We start from the raw sequence: 21,122 nt of genomic DNA, 5'->3' as shown, positions 1-21,122 counted from the left end.
ATCTAAGAACCACTTTTCATTTTATCTTTCCCTAACCCTGTATTAACATGGTTTTCTGCAAGCAGTAAAAGAACATAAAGCTCAGCCAGGGCTATATTACTGGCAGCATGGATGGATGAGCCTCCTCTAATTCAGCAACAACAGCTTCAGAAATGATATCTTGTTGTGGTTCTAAGCCGATGACAAGTGGACCATGTATCCTACTTTCCTTTTCAAATAGTCTACTATTTGAAATGGTGTTGTAAGAAGTTAGTCTTGTATTTGAAAGTGGCTTCTGTTTCAATAGCTCTAATCCAAGTCCAATTTAATTTTTTTTAAAGAACAATCTATAAAGGAGAATGACAACTCTATAACTGACTGGTGGTTGTTGTGTGCTTTAAAGTCACTTCTGATTTATGGAGATCCTAAAGCAAGCCTGTCCCAGGGTTTTCTTGACATGATTTGTTTAGCTAGGGTTCTACCAGTGCCTCCGAGGCTGAGAGAGTGCCATTTGTCTAAGTGGGTTCCCATGTCCATGTGGGGATTCAAATCCTGGTCTCCAGAGTCATAGCCACCAAGAATTAACATCTGGGGAGAAGAGTGAGCCAACATGCCGGTCACTTGGTCACAGTCTTCTCCAGTTGAGTGAGATGTATTTTTGTTTACATTTTATCAGTCCCAACCCCCAGGTTTCCATTTTCCATCCATGCAAATCATCACATGCAAATCACACTTTCTACCCCATCCCCCCCCCCACCCCGTGTATGAGTTGCATTTCCTTCTCTTTAGTACTGCATTTGAAATAGTGACAGGGATGGGTTTCAGTAGGATGAAGAAATGTATAATGGACTGTCTATACTTCAATTCCAGTTAGGTGTGTTAGGCCTATAGATACATGGAACTATCACTCCTCCTATCTGATCATCCTTGCACTCAGTGTGCTTAGGATAGGTACTTTAACATGACTGGGTTTTAATTTTTTCTTGTACAGTCACTGTGATCTTCATCTAGCCTCTGTCTGCTAGAGAAATAGTTTGCAATCTGACCCGGGCATTCACACCCCCACCTTTGTTTGTTTTAATAATCTCTGATGCCATTTCCCCTTCTGGATCAGCTTTCTGTGCCTAAAAGCCATTCCCGATTATGTGAATTCATCCCATCCTGTAGCATACAGATGAAAACCACTGAGTCACAATGCCATTCAGATAATAAACTTCCCTCCCACCACTGCCAAGTACATCTGCACAGCATCATAATCTCTCCCCATCTTTCCCCCCACCTCTTCTCTTTTCTTTCAGGCTGTTTCTTAAGACATCAGGAAATATTCTGTCTTACACAAGCCTCAGGCACTGTACTTGTTACATCGACACCTTGGGGGCACACAGGGAAAGGCTTTCTACAGAGTCATATTCAAATGATAGTTGGAAGAAAAGGTGGGCTCCCTCCTATCACTTGTTATCACCTGAAGACACATATTATCCAGTTACTAGGCAGAATTTCTAAAATGATAGGCTTTAGCCTTAGCTCTTATATTTCTTCTTGAGATGAAACTCCCAGTGAAGTCTCATTTGAGTAAAAGAAAGTTCTTAAAACTTAAGCAATACAAGAAGCTAGGACCAAGCTGTGTAAATTTGGGCATAACTGGGAATCTAGTATGTGAATGGAAATGCAGAATTTCACATAGAACCCCATACATTCAGCTTTACCAGTTCTCCTGGTTGCCAGTCTGTTTCTGGCCATTTGCTTTAATGCTTGTTTGATCTCTGAAGCCCTATAAGGCTTAGGTCCAGGTTTTCTGACAGACAGTACCTCCTTATATGAGGCTGTCTGGACCCAGAGATCCTCAGGAGAAGTTCTTCTTTCATTCCCACTGCCTTGACAGGTATGGTTGGTGGGGACGCAAGATAGGGACTTCTCACTGACTGCCCCTAAGTTCTGGAAATCCCTCCCTGCAGAAGATAGAAGGGCTCTCTCTTTGCTGTCCTTCCATAAGCAGGTGAAGATTTGTTTTATTCTGATAAATGTTTTAGCACACAAGGTTTGTAACTATTAAGAGTGTGTTATATTCTTTTTAAATTAAACTATTTTAAGCTGTTTTTAAAAATCCGTCTAAAGTTTATATTTTAATTTTAAAAAAATATTTTAATTTTTTATTCCAAGTTTGTTTTTAACTACATTGTAATCATTTTATTTTATAAGCCTCCTTAAGTCCCAATGTTGAGAAAAGGTGGGGATGGTGGTGGTGGTGATGGTCATAATCTTCTTCTTCAAACCTTGGCCCATGGCATTTTGCTGTCTGAGTCAAAGAAAAGTGGGCCAGCATGTTGTAGTAGTTTGAGTGTTGGACTATGACTCTAGAGACCAGGGTTCAGATCTCTGCTCAGCCATGGAAACCCACTGGGTGATCTTAGACAAGTTGTTCTCTCTCAGCCTCAGAGGATGACAATGGCAAGCCGACTCTGAAGGAACATACCAAGAAAACCCTATGATAGGGTCGCCATTAGTCAAAAATGACTTGGAAGCACACAACAGCAACAGGCAATGATAAAGATCTCCCCCTCCCCTCCAGTGTTTTCCACACAGAAGCCAACTGGATTGGAATCGTTTTTCAGTAAAAGTGAAAACAGAAAACTCTTGATTAGAAAAATAGAAAACAGGATAGAAAACTCTACTGCAACTGAGGGTGGCTTAGGGGGTACGATACAGATGTAACACCTGCGTGTCTCTGTCTTCCAGTGCATTGTCCCTCTGCCATTTGCCTCTGGAGGCTACTTCAGTTTCCCTAATGATAGGGACATCTCTCTCTCTCTCTCTCTCTCTCTCTCTCTCTCTCTCTCTCTCTGAATGGATATGTGTATGTGTGATTCATAACAGTAGTGAGCAAAAGTAGAGATGGGTAGCACTGAGGTAACAAGCAGGGCATGCAGGCAAATAGTTCTAAGCCATTTCTTCATTCCTCTCACTTCTTGGTCTGGACACAGGCCAAACTAGTTGGTACTCCAGGCTAAAGTAGCTGGAGGGCTGCTCTAATTTTGTCAGGATGAAAAAAACATCTCTTGGGGACTGTTCTGTTGGCCCAGGGTTGATGTGTGCTCTGAATCCGCCCTCTGTACCTCCCACACACTAGGCCAGAGGCAAAAGAGAAAGCTGTTTGAGTTTGTCTGTGCTGCTTTTGTACCAGCAGAGACTTTTTTCAGCTCCCTGTTGAAGTCTGCCATCACTTTATTTTAATGTTGGTTCTTCTGCAGTCGTGGACACTGTGCTCAGCATCTCTCAGCCTTACACCTCCACCACACCTCACATGCAGAGCTTGTGGTAACCTGCCTCAGGAGGAAGATCGTGAGGCACCTACAAAAGAAAACAAATGGTCAGTTATTTATTATTATGTTTTTACCACTGGAGAAGGATATGGTGAAAAAAGAAAGGTATTGCTGCCATCACATTTCTGGGCCAATTTTGGAATTTATGTTGAGTGTCTTTCACAGAGGCCGAGAGATGTTGTTGGATTGCAAGTCCCAGTAGCCATGGGCAGCCTGGCCAATGGTGAGGAGTGCTGGGAATTACAGTGCAACAAGAACTGAAGGACTGCATGATACTCTTCACATTATAGGGCAGTCATGGGCAACTGAGTGTGGGATTTAGGGGTCAATCCCCCCCGAGTATCCAGAAATATCACCTTTCTTCAGATGTACCCCACTCAGGATGAGGACTTCAGGGCATCAGGGGTGGGGTATGTGAAGGAGGTTGTTATGACAGTGGGGGGTTTGAATGCTTTTTCATGAAAATCATGCCAAAAATGGGGTTGAAGGTTCAGGGAGGTTTGGAGGATGGCAAATATGAGGTCTGGACATTCCACCTAGCCTGCATGCTATACAATACTTTCCACCTCCTTTTCATGGAGAACACACAGTCATTTCTTCAGCTGCAAGTAGATTTAAAATAATGGCAGCCAGCTCCAATCTGACAACATATTTGTTTCCTCATGTGCTTCTCTGATTGTTAACCAAGCAGTTATTCTTAGTGATTTTAATGAAACATGTGTTGTTTGATTATAATTCTATTGTTTTAATACTTCACTTTGTGGTTTGAAATCCCAGAAAATTATAAATGAATTATAAAGTAATATAAAAGAATAAAAAAAAAATGCAATACTGTAAATAAATAAAAGCAACTTTTTCAAACCAGTACTTTTGTCCAAACACACATTTGAGGAGACTAACCTGTTACTTTTTCACCAAATATCTGTATGGTGTAATGATGTTATTGCAACCCACCTTGGGTCAAGATACAACCCATTTCATGCAGTGTTTCCTCACACTGGGTCTCTAGTTCTTGTTGAATTACAGCTCCTATCCTGCCCATCCAACATGATGGATGGTTAGGGATGATAAGATTTATGGTCCAAAACATCTAGGGAGCTGTGGTTGGAAATCAATGGAATAAGCAACAGGCATAAATTAAATCCCACTGTATAGCAGAAGGTAATTGGTTGAAAAGCCACTAAGTGGAAAAACATGGAGTTGTTTTGCTCTTTTCTTGTGTAAACTTTTCCCAATTGCTTTTGTTTTCTGCTGGTTTCTGCTGTAGAAACAAGAATGCCTGACAATGTTAAGCAAAAGGTTGTCTAAAGCTTTCACTATTTTCTGTCTTCAGTTAGACAAAATCTGCCCTGCAACAGGTCTGAACTAAAAACCGGAAAACTAACATGTTAGAGTATATATAAAACAAAAGAGTGCATCATTATAAAATTATGCCTCAAATTTGTTTTAAAAAATGGCCACTACCCCCAAATTAAAAACAAGAAAAAGAAATAAAAGAAGACACATGCCTAATGCTACAAATGCCATCTGTTCAATGAGTGCATATAGTTGTTTGGAATTTCAGAATGGACACCTAGCCTGAGTTAAAAAACAAAACAGAGGGAGAACTGATCCCAAGTTTAATCACACAGAAGTGTGAATGTAGAAATTGAAGTCTGTCATTCCTTACCTCCAGGATCGTGGTGTATACTTGAGACTGCCACTGAATTCCCAAACAGAGACACACAGTGATAGGGAGACATGTCAGTGCTGGAGACAGATGGTGAACCCCCCAGAAGCTACAGCCTGACACAAACACACATGGAGATACAGACCTGGCCATATTGACCCCATCAGAGCATCACTGAGATAAGGAGGGACAGAGATGCTCTGTTTATATCTAAAGTGCTCAGCAATCAAACAGCACCTGCAGGAGGCTACCAGATCATAACTAGCCTGACATCTCCCTCAGAAAGCAGTTGCTGGAAACTTATTTAGGGGTAGGGATGTCTGGGTGGGAAGTCAGTGCAGTAGGTAGATTAACTGAAAGGGCTTGGGGATATCTGGCTCAAAAACTGACATTACTTGAAAGGGATTCATATTTGGAGCTCAGGCCAGTGTTTGGGACTCACATTTGGATAAGTCACTTGTGTCTCATACATACTACTTCATTTTCAAAAAAGTGAGTGTGGTCAAAGGAGAAACCCATACTTACTGTGTGGAAGTGACATCCAAAATGAAAACAATTGAATGAACAAACAGGCAGACAAATCAGGGCCTATGCAGAACTGCTATAAGTTCTGAAGCCCCTATTTGGCTCTTAATAGCAACAGCAATAGCAAGTACATTTCTATACAACTTATCAGTAAACTAGCACTCCCTAAGCAGTTTACAGTGGGTAAACCAATTGCCCTCATCAAGCTGGGTACTCATTTTACTGACCTATGGAAGGACGGAAGGCTGAGTGGACCTTGAAACCCTCCTTGGGATCAAACTCACAACCTTGTGGCTGCCATACTGGCATTAAACCACTATGCCACCAGGGCTCCCTGGAGTATTAATATAGGGCAATGTTTTCAACCAAGTGCGAACTTAGCAACATGGACTCCATTCATTGATTCATTTCCCCATAGTGAAGAGCTTTTTACCTCCTTTCTTTGCGATGTGAACCAGGGACATCCTAATATGAACATACCCTGCGTTCTTCCTAGCGATAGTAGCTGGCTTTGGGAGCTTTCCTTTTGTCATGTCAATTGCTTGCCACCATTTCTCATGATCAGAGAGAATAAATGGGGCAAATGGGGCTCTACAAACAGCCTGTTCAGGGGCGGTTCTATACCACCCCTGAATGGGCTGGGTTGGGGACATGGCAGCTGCATGCCACGCCCCCAACCCCCTAAAAAAAGAAGCCCCAAAGAGGGGCTTCTTTTCCCAATGCTACAGAGGTGCCATAAGGGCTGTGGTGTGCCCTTATGATGCCTCTCATGCACAGTGCCGTTTAGGTGCTGTGCATAAGCGACATCATCATGGGGCGTGCCATCTATATGGGTGCATGCCAAGATGGCACCTGGGAAGCATGGTAGGGTTTCTGAGCGTGTAAACGCTCAGCCCTGTACAACCCTAGTTTGGGCCCAGCCCTGGACTAAAGAGACAAAACAAAGGGAACTTGATGTCTTTTGGACCAAAACTGGTTCTTTCTCTGAGCTGTTTGAAGGCTTGCTTGTGTGTTTTTTGTGCAAGCACATGTGGTCTAAGGGGTAAAGCTGCTGCTGAGAGGAAGTGAATCATTGATGTGGCTTGCAACAGACCTACCAGCCACTAGCTCTATAAAGCTGCCCTTATGGTCTCTGTGAGCTCATAAACAGAGACATCTTTCATGGATGCAAAGCAAGGATGTTTGAGCAGGAGGCCTGGAGCGTTGTGTCAATATCTACAATAGGGTGAATTGACATGGATGGTGAAGGAACTACTTTAGTGACCTGCTGCATCTGTGCCATTTTTTGTTCACCTGTTTTAGCTATGGATTCCTGCATTTGCCATGGATTAGACTAAATTACCTTTGGGGTACCTTCCAATCCTACAGTTCTATGAATCTGCCCAGGTGTTAAAAGCTGAGTCCAGGTATGACTCATAGGTGGCCATCTAACTGGTGCTTCTGAATATACCACAAAGGCCCGTTATAGACGGGCTAAAAAGTATGCGCAGAGCGCGTACTAGGGTTAAGACGGGGCAGTACTTCCGCACCGCCCTAACCCTAGTGCGCACTGCGCACGCACAAAATGGCAGCAGCCGTTCCACATGGCCGCCGCCATCAATACGTGATGACCATGCCGCCTCCAAATGAGGCGGCGCGGTTGTGACATATTGGGGTCGCAGCAGGGCACCTAGGGCGCCCTTTCTGTGACCCCAGAAGGAGCTCCGTTTTGGAGCTCCTTCTTGGTTTGGTCCGCTGGGCGCAGCCTTCAGATGGCTGCGCCCAGCGGACCAAAGGAGAAAGGGGCCAAACGGCCCCTTTCTCCTTCTCCCCGCCACCACGGGGTGTCCTTGGGGCTTGAAGCCCCAAGGACACCCCTTTCCAGGCTGCGGGGAAGGGGCCTTTTGCCGCTTTCCTGCAGCCCGGAAAGCGGCGGATTGGGGCTTCAGCGGCTGCCGCTCTGGCCACTGAGGCCCCGATCCGGCGGGGAAAGGTGTGCCTACAGGCCGCCCCAAAGGGGCGGTCTGTAACGTGCCAAACAGATGTACTAGATTACTCCCTTCACACCTCAGTATGCAGAGAGAGAAAGGAATAGAGGAATAGAGAAAATGATACTTCCCCAAAATTTCCTTGACTAAACCAGATTGGACAAGTTGCTTCTTAGGACCACAGCTCTCAAATCCTCACAGTCAGTATGATCAGTGACTGTGCAGCCTAAGAGATTCTGGGTGCTATGGCCCACAGAAGTAATTTTTCTAAGCTCTTATTAGTGGCTATTGTGGGAACCAGCTATTAACTGTTTGGGAGATGTCTCTGCCTCCTAAAACTCCCATATTCTCTTCCTACTGTTCATAGAACCATAAATATATATACTCTCTCTTCCTCCTATGTTCAAACAGAGAGTATTATCTGGGCAGAGTTGCTTTTATAATGGATCAGTTTGTATCTCAGGTAGCTCCCTGGTTCCAATCAGCCTGAACCAAGGACTTGTATATCATATGTGTATTTATATATAGTATTACATTTAGTTGTGAAAGAGAGGAGCATATGAGCCCACGGTAATGGAAACTATTGGTCCAGGAAAGTCCTCCACATTGACCCCAGCAAAGTGAGCCTTCAGGTATCTCTTACTAGGACACAACCAGAGATACTGAAGGAAATCAGAACCTGAGGAAAATAGAAACGTGACTGCAGTCATCTCTTACTATTCACAACTTGAATATGGGACTCTTTGAATAACAGCACAGTCCTCTTTTAATCAGAATGATAAAATCTATTACACAACAAAATTTGCCCGGGTTCAGTTCATTTCTTTTTAATCTTCCTAACTAAATATTAAGATACATCCCAACAGGAAACTCATCTGAGAATGAAAACAGCTTCTAAAATGTTGTGTCTCTGTGTGGTTTTAAGGAAAGCCTAGCCAATGTTAGCGAAAATATTTGAAATGCAGATCTTTAACTTTGGAAATTATATGTGAGTCAGTTTAAATTAGGATTTCTATGTGCTTAACAATAGGAGCCTGCTGAAACAGGGCCTTACCAGGATACAAGAAGTAGCAGATACCGAGAGGCAGAGCGTAGTCACAAGAATTTGGAGGACAAATTGCTGTGTGCTAGGCAGTCTGTCAGGAGCCTTGCAAGCTAGTTTGCCATTCACAGATACTGTGGAGAGCATTGCCCTGTTGCCAGGGTTAAACAAGGTGGGGTGGGGTGCATCTTGTTTCTCCTCAGCAGAGGAGAAAATGAGGAAATCTATACAAAACTCTAGTTAAATAGCCCTAATATAAGTTCTATATGAGTGTTCAGAACACATCCATAGAAGTGAAGTATTCATTAAGAAGACTCAAATAATGTAGTACTAGTACAATTGATGTCTGGAGAAAAATGTGCATAGCTGGGACTTTTAGAAACTGGTAACCACAGACAGGTGTAAATACAGACCAGCAGAGAAAGGTTTCAGTATCTCCACAGTGTTTAACCACAAGTTAAATGTCTCCATCCTCAATAAGTTCAGGGAATCTGAATTAATTTCATTATGAGAGAGGCGATTTTCTTTACTGTTGTGTTATCCTGTTGTTGTAATTAGAAGTGGAAAATTAAGGAATGAAGTCCTAATATTTCTTAACTATCTGTTGTTAAGTACAGTAGGGGAATGCAATTCAAGACACTCCTGCTAGTAGCAATAATAATAATTGGTTCCAGTGATGATAGGCACTCTCCCAGGATTTGAAATGGATTGACAACACATCGGAGTGAAATCACCATATATAGACACACAATAGCAAAAGGTGACACTATTTAGATCATGCCACATTATTTGATGTTACTTCAATGATTCTTTGATTCTTGGGTAGAATCCAAAGTATCGAAGGCCCCAAACTCCAGACAGTGGCATCTGGCACACTGTGAAACCAAGATACAATCAAAAGTGATAAAAGTTTTGGCTTGCCTTAAGAAAAGTGATATAAAAGTATACAACTAACTAACTAACCAAGTAGTAAAGAAGAAGTGGGCGGGGGTGTGTGGAGGGAGGTAAATCCCAGACAGGCTTGATATGACTTTAGAAATGAGCTCGCTTTTTTATTAATATTTAGGTGCAGGGAAAGAATAGGCCTTGTGGGCCAATCCACATTTCTATTGCATTTTCCTCCTTATTTTGCTCGCTACCTGTAGCAAATGCACCTTTGTGGAAATACATATTCTAATAGCCAGGTAGCTGTAGACCTCAATTTGCATTTTTATACCATATATAAACTGACTCATAGAATATATCTTGTTGGTCTACAACTAAGCCATTCAAGTCTATTTCTTGAGTCTTCCTCTTTAACAGCTGCCCAGTCCATTGGTAAAAAAATTTTTAAAATAAAAATCTTCCTATGTTTGCAAGGAGGCAAGACTTAACATAAAATTAATCAGACAAGCATAGCGAGTTACTTTGCTTGGGAAACATTTTGGTAAGTTATTCCTAGAGTCCTGATAAATTTTGTTATCTAATGTTTGGTGGCTAATTTTAATGTATAAAACAACTGACTATTTTGAATTTCTGCATGCTTGGAATTGGAAGCAAGTTGATTTGACACTCTTATCCATTGGTATTACTTTGTTAGTAAGTGGTTTAAAGGAAACTTTGGAAAACAGTCTATTTTTTTTTCATAAATATGTAAAGCTGGATGCAGAGCCCTGGGGGTGCAGTGGTTAAATGCCTGTACTGGCATTTAAACCCAAAGGCTGCGAGTTCAAGACCAAGAAAAGGGCTCAAGCTTGACTGAGGCTTGTGTCCTTCCGAAGTTGCTAAAATAAAAACCCAGATTGTTGGGGGCAAATTAGCTTACAGTTGTAAACCATTTAGACACTGCTTAGGCGGTATGAAGCAGTATATAAATGAAGCTTGTAAATTTGTAAGGCAGCTTGTCCTGTTTCAAAAGGATGGAAATGCAGATGCACTGTTTTGTCACAGAATCTTTCCCATCTGAACCAATTTGAATGACACTGAGTTCTGAAGCAAACAAAAATTATGCTACAGATCTGTGCTGAAATAATGTTCCCCTCCAAATTTCTAGCTTTCCTTCCATTGCAATAAGCTTTTTTCTAAAAGATGGAAACACAATCAGATTATTACTAAAAGCCTTCTGAATTTTTCACAATCTGGATTGAACTGAAAGGAAGGTTTTACTGTATCTTAGTAAAATGTACTATAGTTCACAGATCAATTTTGGAAACAAAGTAATCTTTCCAAAGATCAGCTTATCCATCTGTACAAGTCAAGACCACACAAGTAATTTAAGAGAGCTGTTCAAGGGTCTACATATGTCAGAGCTGAAAAGAGAAGTAGGAAGTTCCAAGAACTTGATGACAGAATTCATCAGTTTGAATGAAAAAAAAAAAGGGGGGGGGGAGCCAGAGTAAAAGTGTGTTATAAAGTTTATGTCAAAGCTCTCAAAGCAAGTCTGCCAATTGCAGGTGACTCATACAACCTTCTTCAGCCATTTTCACACCACTTCCCAATATGTGTCATAAAGATACAAGTACAGAACTGATATGTTAGAATTGGTAACAGTGATGAAAGTGAATTGGTTATTGGTGAATTGGTTATTTTTTCCAGGAAGTCCCATAATGCCTTACCAGTAATCTAGGAGGGAACAGGCATTGTGTGAGATGCCTGGCTCCTACTGAAAATGACATCCCCGTATGGAGTTGGTATCTTCTCCACTTGCCTATTATGTGCTTTCAACATGATTCTAACATCTAAATTTATTAAATCATTTTTGAAAGATTAAAATAAGATAATTTAAAACCAGTTAAACTGCTGCTCAGTAAGGATGGTAAAATCTGAACAGATCACAGTGAAAAGGCAGAACTGCTCAACACCTGTTTTGCTTAATCCCTGCCTCCACTCCTCAGTAAAAAAGCACTGGCATGTGCATTGCAAATCAAGTTGATAAGGAGTTCGTCAGAGGGCAGAGGTACATCTAATGGTTTTAAGTTACAGGAGGGTAGATTTTGACTGAACATTAGAAGGAACCTCTTGACAATAAGAATGGCTCAGCAATGGAACTGATTGCCTCGAGAGGTGATGGAGTCTTCTTTTCTAGTCCTCTTCAAAAAGAGTATGGACAGCTATGTGCTGGAGATTATGTAGCTGGAGACCATGCATTGGGCAGGGAGGCACACTTCATGACTCATTGGGCCCCTTCCAACTATACGATTATGATTCTATAATTTAAAATAATACTAACCATAGTGAACCTGCAAATTAGATAAAATGGTACAACCTCCTTATGGCCTGAAAAAGAACACAATAACGGTGCCAAAGAGTCAGTACAGTGGAACTTCCTTTGCGCAAACCCTCAACAGTTTTCAACACAGCCTGAAAACCAGCTCCATACCAAAGAATACCAAAGGCATTTGGAGCAGGTTTTGAGAATGGTCATTGGGCTACAGAATGGCCTCTTGTTCTCTAGCCAAATGAGTTGTGCCAGTAGAACTATGAAGTCTTTTGAGAGGAGAAGACAGAGTTCAACATAGGGTTTGCCATTTTCACTGGCATTCCCATGCCCACATAATAAGTGGTTCTGCTTTTTCATGTTAGTGTTAAATATAGGTGAAATGTTTGACCAGAATGTGTTCTCAAGGCACTTTTGTCACCTTTTTGTGTCCATGCAGCAGAGAACAAAGGAACAAACAGCCTCTTCTAGTGAGTACTCCTCTGAAGTGAAGTGTAGTGAGAAAGGAATCTCAGGAAGACCTTAAATCTACTCATGATTCATGTATGATTCAACAGACATCATGGCTGCTCTCTCATTGTCACAGTTTTATTTGATTAATTATTTGCCTTCTAGCCAATTGATCAGTGTGTGTCATTTAAATAATTTGCATACTACTGAAACATCTATACAGGTACTTCTCTGAGTTACTGGAAGAAGGGTGCTGTAATTTACAATTCAGATGGTATAATCCAGTGTTTGAAACACCACATTTAATATTTGTTCATTCCACAATATAATAACACTAACATAGAAACAGCTGTAAAATATATAACAGTGCACCCTCAAGTCTCTGCATCGCTGATTAAAAGTAGACCCCAGCAGTTAATCAGGTAAATCTTTAATCTTCTCATTAAACAGATTAACGTTTACACCCCTATGTATACCAGATTATTTAAACCATTCACCCCTGTGGATATTGTTCAAAGTGCACATTGCATATATGCTGGAATGAAGCATTCTCCTAAGTGTCTGCTTTCAAATAATCTCTAAACTGTTTTAAGGACCCCTTGAATTTAGAAAGCATGGAGTGGGAGGTAGTTGTGATAATGTGGAGGTAGAGAAATATTTTAAAAGACGGCCCAAGGGATTTTTCTGCTTCAGAAAATGGTACACCCCCCCCCCCCTATATCTACTCAAGATAAATTGTGCTCAAAGCACATTATTTTGCCACCTGAGGGGGAAAAAATCCCACAAGCATTTCTGTCCATCCCTGGTAATAAAAATACATAATAATAGCAAATTAAATTACTTCCACTTCACAGCCCCCTCATCACGTCCAAAATCTGTTGCCTAAGGCAGTGGCTCCATTCGGCTTAATAGTGTGACCAGTTGCATTCAGAATAATGTTTGTGAGCCACATGGTGAACAGCGCTGTGGGGAAGAGGGCATTTTGTTGGTCTCCATGAGAGAAGACCAGAGGTTCTGTGCTTGGCCCATAGGGCCAAGTGAAATCCTATGCAAGGGATAAGAGATGGGATATTTAAAGGCCCATCACCCCCTCACATACTTCTTTTGTCTGATCGCTGTGACCTGCCCTCAGTGCAGTGTGAACATTCCTGGCAATCTTGGGCTGGGTAGGAATATTTTCCCTTTTATCTGGGGTTTTTCATCTTCCCCACACTGTATCTTGTCACCCCCTATGTGGTGGAGGGTTGGGTTATGTAACTGTCTCCAAAGGACCGGGAAACAGGGAAAGAGTCTGCTCTTGGGACAGATCTGTGAGCTCACTCTCTTATAAAGTTGACTCACAGCAGAGGCCTGCCAGTAATATCTATCAGGCTGGAGGAGTCAAGAGATAGATCTTCTGTAGTGGCTCCTTCATGCTCTGAGTGCATTGCTCCCAGCCTACCTGAATATTTTATTGACAATGAAGTTTTTAATTTTTTAAAAATAAAGTTTTATTAATTTAAAACATACACTATAAAATTATAAAATTAAACGTACATCTACAAACAAGTTTTCAAATGATAGTCAAAAATTCTTCAAAATACATCAAAATAAGTTTCTTAACTTTCTAGATTTCAGCATATATATATATATATATATATATTTCCATTTTCCTTCCTTTCTTTAACTTACGCAACCTTCCTTAATCCACCCTTCCATTTCTATTCCCCTTTCCTTTCTCTTTCATTTCTCCTCTCTCCTTTCACCCCTCAAAACTTTCTCACTTCTCCACGTCTATCTTCCTTCCTTCCTTCCTTCCTTCCTTCCTTCCCTTACCATCTCTCTTATAACCCCTTCCCTTACTTTCACTCACATATTCTAACCATCTTCCAACTTTCTTTCATCCATCTGTCTATCATACTTACTAACTTCCTCTTCCTTTGATCTCTGTTTTCCTGCTTCATCCTTAACTGACTTTCTATCACTAAAGTCATGTAACTTCGTTTACCTTTTCCCATTCTTTAACAACTCCTAGCTATACTGTAGGCTTATCGTTTCCTAATCTCTCAAAAGTGAAATTTCATTAATTCTTCCTATCTCTTGGTGGTTCCTGAAAAGAAAAAAATTAACATTAATTTGTAGTCAGAGTTGAGGCCTCTTCTTGCTCTACATAGTTCTTTAAGTAGTCTATAACTTTTTCCTATACTTTGTTTACCTCACTTGTTGATTCCCTTCTTAATAATAGCATTAATTTGTCCATTTCAATGGCATCATACAATTTTAATAACCATTAATTTTTTTTCTTTAATTTTTTTTAAAAACCTGTTTGCTCCAGGCTGCTTCTGATTACACATAAACTCATTTTATATACTGTTTTAAATTGTTTTGCCTTTTAAAACCATTTATGTTGTTGTAAATAATTATATATTACTTTTTTCCTTTTTTAACTTTTTCTTTCATGAATTGGCTTTGCCACTCTTGAAAGGTAATGAAGAAACATTTTGAATAAATAAATGTACAGAAAGCATCCTAATTCATGCAGATATTATATACAGATATCTCAGATTCACAATCTGGATAAGTTCAGATTAATCAGTGCCTTCAGCAAACACACCCTCCCACAACCTTTCTTTTTGCTATCATGAGAACATGTAAACCCCACTAGATAACTGCGTGATTCATCTTTTCCTTCCCTGATCTCATCTTAACCCTGTAGATTCTCTCCTTCATAGTCATCTTCAACATGTTTAATTCCAGGCTTGGAAGTTCACAGGGCTGGGGATGATGGATGGGAGAAGGGTTGGCAGGGGAGTGGTTGCAGGGGGAAACATTAAATTTCCCATCACCATGTATGGATGTGAGAGCTGGACAGGGAAAAAAGCAGATAGAAAATAAATTCATTTGAGACATGGTGCTGAAGAAGATTGCTGATGATACTATGGTTGGCCAAGAAGACAAATGAATGGGTCCTAGAACAAGTCAAGCCTAAACTCTCCCTGGAAGTTTGACTCTACTAAGACTGTCCTAGTTTGGCCACATCATGCGAAGGCATAATTCACTAGAAAAGACAATAATGCACAGACTCAATTACGTAGGTCACAGACCTGAATTTGCAGGATCTGAGCAGAGCAGTTGAGAACAAGGTGTCTTGGAAATGTCTCATCCTTAGGGTCGCCAAGAATTGCGATTGACTTGAGGACAATTAACAACAACAACTGGAATGGATTAAGACCCATCTCCCACTTACAGATTCTCTTTTCAAAATCCTATTGTCACAGCAGCAGATTTAGAAACCTCATGCTTGCAGTATAATGTGTCGTTCCAGGCTGAAAGAAGAATCTCATATTGGACTGACACTTTATTCTATTGGATATGTAGAATAGTGTAATGCCTCCTTATTGTTGCTTGTTTGCTATACTATTGCACACTGGTTATACATCATTCCTTGGCATTCACTCTAGAAAAAAATGCTTGTGCAATATCTTGTCATCATTTGTCCTGGATTATAATTCTACAATTTGTGCCAGCTTGTCTAGTCTCTCTATGGCTGCTGTCACACTGCAGAATTAATGCAGTTTGACACTGCTTTAACTTTCACGATTCCATCATATGGAATCCTGGGATTTTTAGTTTGTTGTGGCACCAGAGTTTTCTTACAGAGAAGGCTAAATATCTCACAAAACTATAAATCCCAGGATTCCATAGTATTGAGCACTGAGTTAAAATGGTGTCATACAGCATAATTCTGCAGTGTAGATGCATCCCCTCGTCCCTCTGTGACAGGAAGCTAAGTTCATCCATCAAGTGAACAATGGTTGCCAGCAGGTATAAGTTAAAGAGTGTCCAAAATCAAAAGAGGAACCAAAATACAGTAGTGGATTAAGATGGAAGAGCCAGTTTTGAGACAGGTTCTCTAGTACAATTCCTAGGAAGCAAGCAATTTACAACAGAAAGGCTCAGAGCCAGACTAAGCCCTCATATATCCAATCAGCTCTTGCACTTACTGTAGACTCTACCCTCTGTGTAACAGAGATACTTAAAGGGTGAATCTCCTTGTCTTGAGGCTTTGCACTCCATCTTATTTTAATGCCATCTTATTTTCTCATTAATTGGTCCTTTGGTGAAATAGGGCATGAGATCATCAGATTCTTGGTGGCAAAGGGAAACATTCTACAAGACAGGAATAAATACTAGTTGTTTAATAAATACTGTACTATAATCATATCCAAAAGAAATGGCAGTGAATGAAAAAAATAAGCAGGTAAGATATACAACAACATGATATGGCCAGTGAGTACCGAGGAGCCAGCAAGCTCTTCCTTACATTGACAAGGCTGGTGAGTGCTTGGCGCTAAAAGGAAATATGGAAGAAGTCTCTGCTTAACCTGTAAAGTGTGTTGTTAAGAGATGGATAAGAAGTATTGCCTGATAGTCTCCTTGGATTGGTTGCCTAAGTTTGATACCTTATTAGAAAATGAAAGTTATGAGATAAGGACCTAAATCCAAGTCCTAATTAGAGAAGACCCATTGAATCAACTGATGAAGGATAAGACAACAACCCTCAGGTAAATCCCCTTGATTCAATGGGCCTACTCTTGTTGGGACTACCAATTGGATTTAAACCAATGGCTGCCATTCTAAAAAACTTGTCTCATGTTTATTAGGGAATAAGCCCTGCTGAACTGACTGGGAGTTACATCTGCATGAACATATACATAGGACTGTGCTAAAATCTAGTTGTCTGAGAAAGAGAAAATGAATGTGAATTTTAAAAGTAAATCAGAAGAACTAAACCCTGTGTTTCTAACTTTGTGTGCATGCAACTTCCATAGTGATCATGGAAAAGATAATCTCATGTCCTTAAAATTCAAACTGGGCAAATTAAAGCATCATTTCATCATAGATACCAATTTCAAATGCTGCTAATGTTCAAAGATGTTGATAATATTTTACTTCAGATGTTAAAGATTTGAATGCATTTTCATGAAACATCTGTTGTTAAATATAAATTGATTGGAACCAACGTCAGTGCCAACTCTATACTTCCATTCTCTTTGTACGCTGAAGACTGTTTTTCTTCTCTTTCCAGCCCACATGCTCTTCTAGCATCCCTTTCTTTGTGTTCCCAGATAGACAGTAAATATTAGGCCAGAAAAGTACATATTAGCCAAATCCACCATTGAGAGACAATCAGTGAATCAGTGATTCCTTCACTTGAGAACTGGAAAAAAAGATTATAAAACTGGGCTTTTGTTTTTCCAAGGTTAAATGCTAGGATGGCACAGGAACATGGTTGGTTTTCCCACTCATTTCCACCTCATATGCCTCAGCCTCAAACACTATTGCATTCATCAGTTTATAACTCAGCATCTCTTACAAAAGCAAAGGTGACTCTTTTTATTTTTATTTTTTTAAAAAAAACACACACTGAAGATGATATACTATTCTGAATAAAAACATGCTTCCTTACATGTGGTAATTTTCATAAGATAATCAAATTTTATTTTAAAGTACTTAGTACTTTACATAGTACTTTCCTCGGCTCCTCACAAAGTTCATTTTCAAAACTCATCTCATTCCCTAAAATCTAGATGTTCAAAATTTGGCCTGAAATAATAAAAATTCTGTTTCAGCAAGTCCCAGGTTCTTTGTTATAAAAGTTTTGTTTTTCCTGAAAAAAGGTGTTCGGACACAGAGAGCAGTAATGATGAAGGAGGGATTTCAGAAAGGGAATGAAAAGTATCCATCCAATATCTAGTTAGTCCAAATTAGTATGTAAAATGCAGATTCTGTCCCTGCAATGGACACTGCTCCATTAGGCACTGGGAGAGATAAAAAATAGAGTGTGGGAAACAAAAAAGACTACAGTTTTTTTTGGGGGGGGGTGGTTGGGCTATGAGGCCATGTTCTAGAAGAGTTTATTCCTGACTTTTGGCTGGCAACTTCAGAGAATGCTGGCATGAAAGAGAGTGGGATATATATACACACACACACAACACACACACACACACACACACACACACACTGTTGGATGAGAGGAAGTGATTTGCATGTTAATCTGTGTATTGTTCTGTTGTTGAATGGCAAGGTCTCAGGGTGTCTAATTAATGATACATTGTCTGCTGGGTTCTGGTATAATGCATACCAATAAAATGACAGGGAAGATAAGACCAGTCAGATTGCCAAGATATGTTTATGACAGGAATGCATAGTATTAAGATCCTTTGCTGAAGTGAGGAAAGAGGCATTTGTGGCTTTTCTCTATCACCCTCCACACTCTATACATGAAGTAGTGATCAAAGAATGTGACTCACAGTATTGTTATAATCATCACAGTCACCAACAGTAATAATAAAACTTTCTGTACAGCATATAAAACCATCACCAGCTTTGTTAGTATAAAGTCTGCTTAATTTACCTCTGTTTTCTGAGAATGAAATCCATTGTGCTTGACCCACGATGAAGACAGTTCTGAATAACAGCTGGAATTTATATTTTGAAAAATGAGGGATTAAGTAGTACTTTCCCTCTTATTCCTAGTAGTCACACAAGCAGGCCAAAGTGTAATCGGAAACCACAGGATCACCTGCTACAGCCTAATTTGAAGGTCTCCAGACTACTCTTCACCAAGACTGAAAATGCAGATACCGTAAGGCTGTTTGCACATTATGACCATGACTGATTTGAAGTTGACCAGGTCAAGCTTTCCTTCTATTTCTTGTCATTGTTTTTGTAATACTTTGCTGGATTAAGAAATCTTGAATTCTTGAAAGATGACCTGCTTTTGGCAACCTTTGCATTGCCTTAAGAAGGTATTACCCCAATATGAGTTAGCAAATTGTTATGGTTATCATGGCTACCTGGGCTTTTCTAAAAGTTCTCATACCTTGGATCAAGCCACCCACTAGCCCATTGTACTTAGGGATCAAACATTGTTCAGAATAGAGATGTGCTGGTGGAGAAAAAGGCTGAGGATACTGTGGTCAGCCAAAAAGACAAATAGTTTTCTTGAACAGATCAAGCCTGAACTCTCAGTGGAAGCCAGGATGACAAAACTGAGGCTGTCACACTTTGGCTACATCATGAGAAAGCATGACTTATTAGAAAAGACAATAAGGCAGTAATAAGGCAGTAGAAAAAGATAAAGACCATCCACCAAATGGACAGGCTTAAGCAGGGAGGTCACAGGTCTGAATTTACAGGGCCCAAGCAGAGCAGTGGAGGACAGGGAGGACTGAGAGTATGTGACTTGCCCATGGTCACCCAGTGGGTTTCCATGGCTGAGTGGGTATTTGAAACCTATTCTCCAGAGTCCTAGTCCAATATATCACTACCCCATGCTGGTTCACTGCAGTACATTCATCCCTCCATATTTGTGGCTTTGATATTTGCGGATTTCATTATTCACGGATTTCATTAATATGTTCTCTCTAGGACTGTCTAGGTCCTCCAGTGCAACTCTGTGGTCAACTTTAACTAAAATTGCACTGAAAGACCATTTGTAGCTACTCCAGTGCCATTCTATGGTCAGTGTATGTTGGACATTGACCACAGAGTTGCACTGGAGGACCTAGAGATTCCTAGAGAGGTGTCCTCTCAGGTAAAAACAGTGTTTTTGTTCTTTGCGGTTTTTCCATATTCATGGGGGTCTTGTTCCCCTAACCCTAGCGAATATGGAGGGACAACTGTATTAGTAGCTGTGTGGAATTTTACAGCACTAGAGAAAAATGGGCACCCAAAGTTTTGGTGAGTCTACTTTTTTCCCCGTCTACCAGACCCTAAAAACTATCATATTAAGCAATAGGTTTGACTTTTAAAAGCTACTAAAGGGTGGTTGATAGGCTGCTGGATCATGACCAGATCCATTCTCACATTTTTGCTCAGCCACAAAATTCACTATGTACCAGTTATTGCCCATCAGACTAGCCTGCTTCACAGGACTGTTGGGGGAGAGTAACGAATAAGGACGGATCTTGTATATTGTCCTGAGTTCCTTGAAGGAAGGGTAGACCAAAAATGGATTGAGTAAATGAAAGGTTGTTTGACTTCCCATGTTCCTTTTGAAAATTACAGTATGGCTGATTTGGTGGCTTCCTGGTTCCTAGCTCTGGCCATAAATATCATGGACTGCTGGGCCTAATAGCTAAATCAGCCCTAAGGAAATGTACCAAAACAATATATCCAACAGCTGAAATTACAACTGTAACAGAACTAAAATACAGTTTAGTTCATGTAAAATAAGCTTTAGGGTTGGGGTTGAATTCAGTGACTTCTCACAGGAGGATGCCACCCTCTATGGCCATAGGGCGCTGAAATGTAACTAGGTTTGTGTTTGCCCTGCTATTCAATTTATTTGCTTCTTACCTTTAAATATCCCATTTCAGTGAAGAGTCTGTAGCAGACAGTCTCATATTTCCCTTACTCTCACCTTTCTCCAAACCTTCTGTGACCTGCTGTGGTAGTCACAAAACATACAAACAGCCATTCTGAGTCAGACAAGCCACCCACCAGCCCATTATCCTTATGGGATTCACAACAAGAACCTTTTGCTGATCAATCAGGGAAACCTAACACTCTGGATATACACTTAGCATCTCGAGAGAGAACAGAAGGGGATCTGAGCTGCGGTTAAAAACAATTGGGACCTGTGCTGCATACCCTCACTCTTTTGCAGATGAAAACTGGGCTACATATTGCCACACAACATCAGATTGTGGTTAAGATGGCAACTGTTATGAACAAAGAAGAACATACAAGCTAAGAGAGACTGTAGCATTTTTCTTTTGCTTCTCCTGGGGAGGGCAAGATCCTGCCCCCTCCTCTCTGCTTCCCTTTGCTGAGTTGAATAGAAACTACTTTTGCATTTTGAATGCAAGTTTGTACCATTATACTGTCTTAAGGGGGGGAGGGATAAAGTGTTTTTAATTGTCATATTTTATATTTTGTTGTTAACCACCCAGATTGGTTTGCCAGAGGGCGGTATACAAATAAATAA

The sequence above is a fragment of the Sceloporus undulatus genome, chromosome 1 (genome assembly GCF_019175285.1).
Source record: "Sceloporus undulatus isolate JIND9_A2432 ecotype Alabama chromosome 1, SceUnd_v1.1, whole genome shotgun sequence".
NCBI lineage: Eukaryota > Metazoa > Chordata > Lepidosauria > Squamata > Phrynosomatidae > Sceloporus > Sceloporus undulatus.
The sequence above is the reverse complement of the archived record's forward strand: the minus strand, read 5'-3'. Positions refer to the sequence as shown.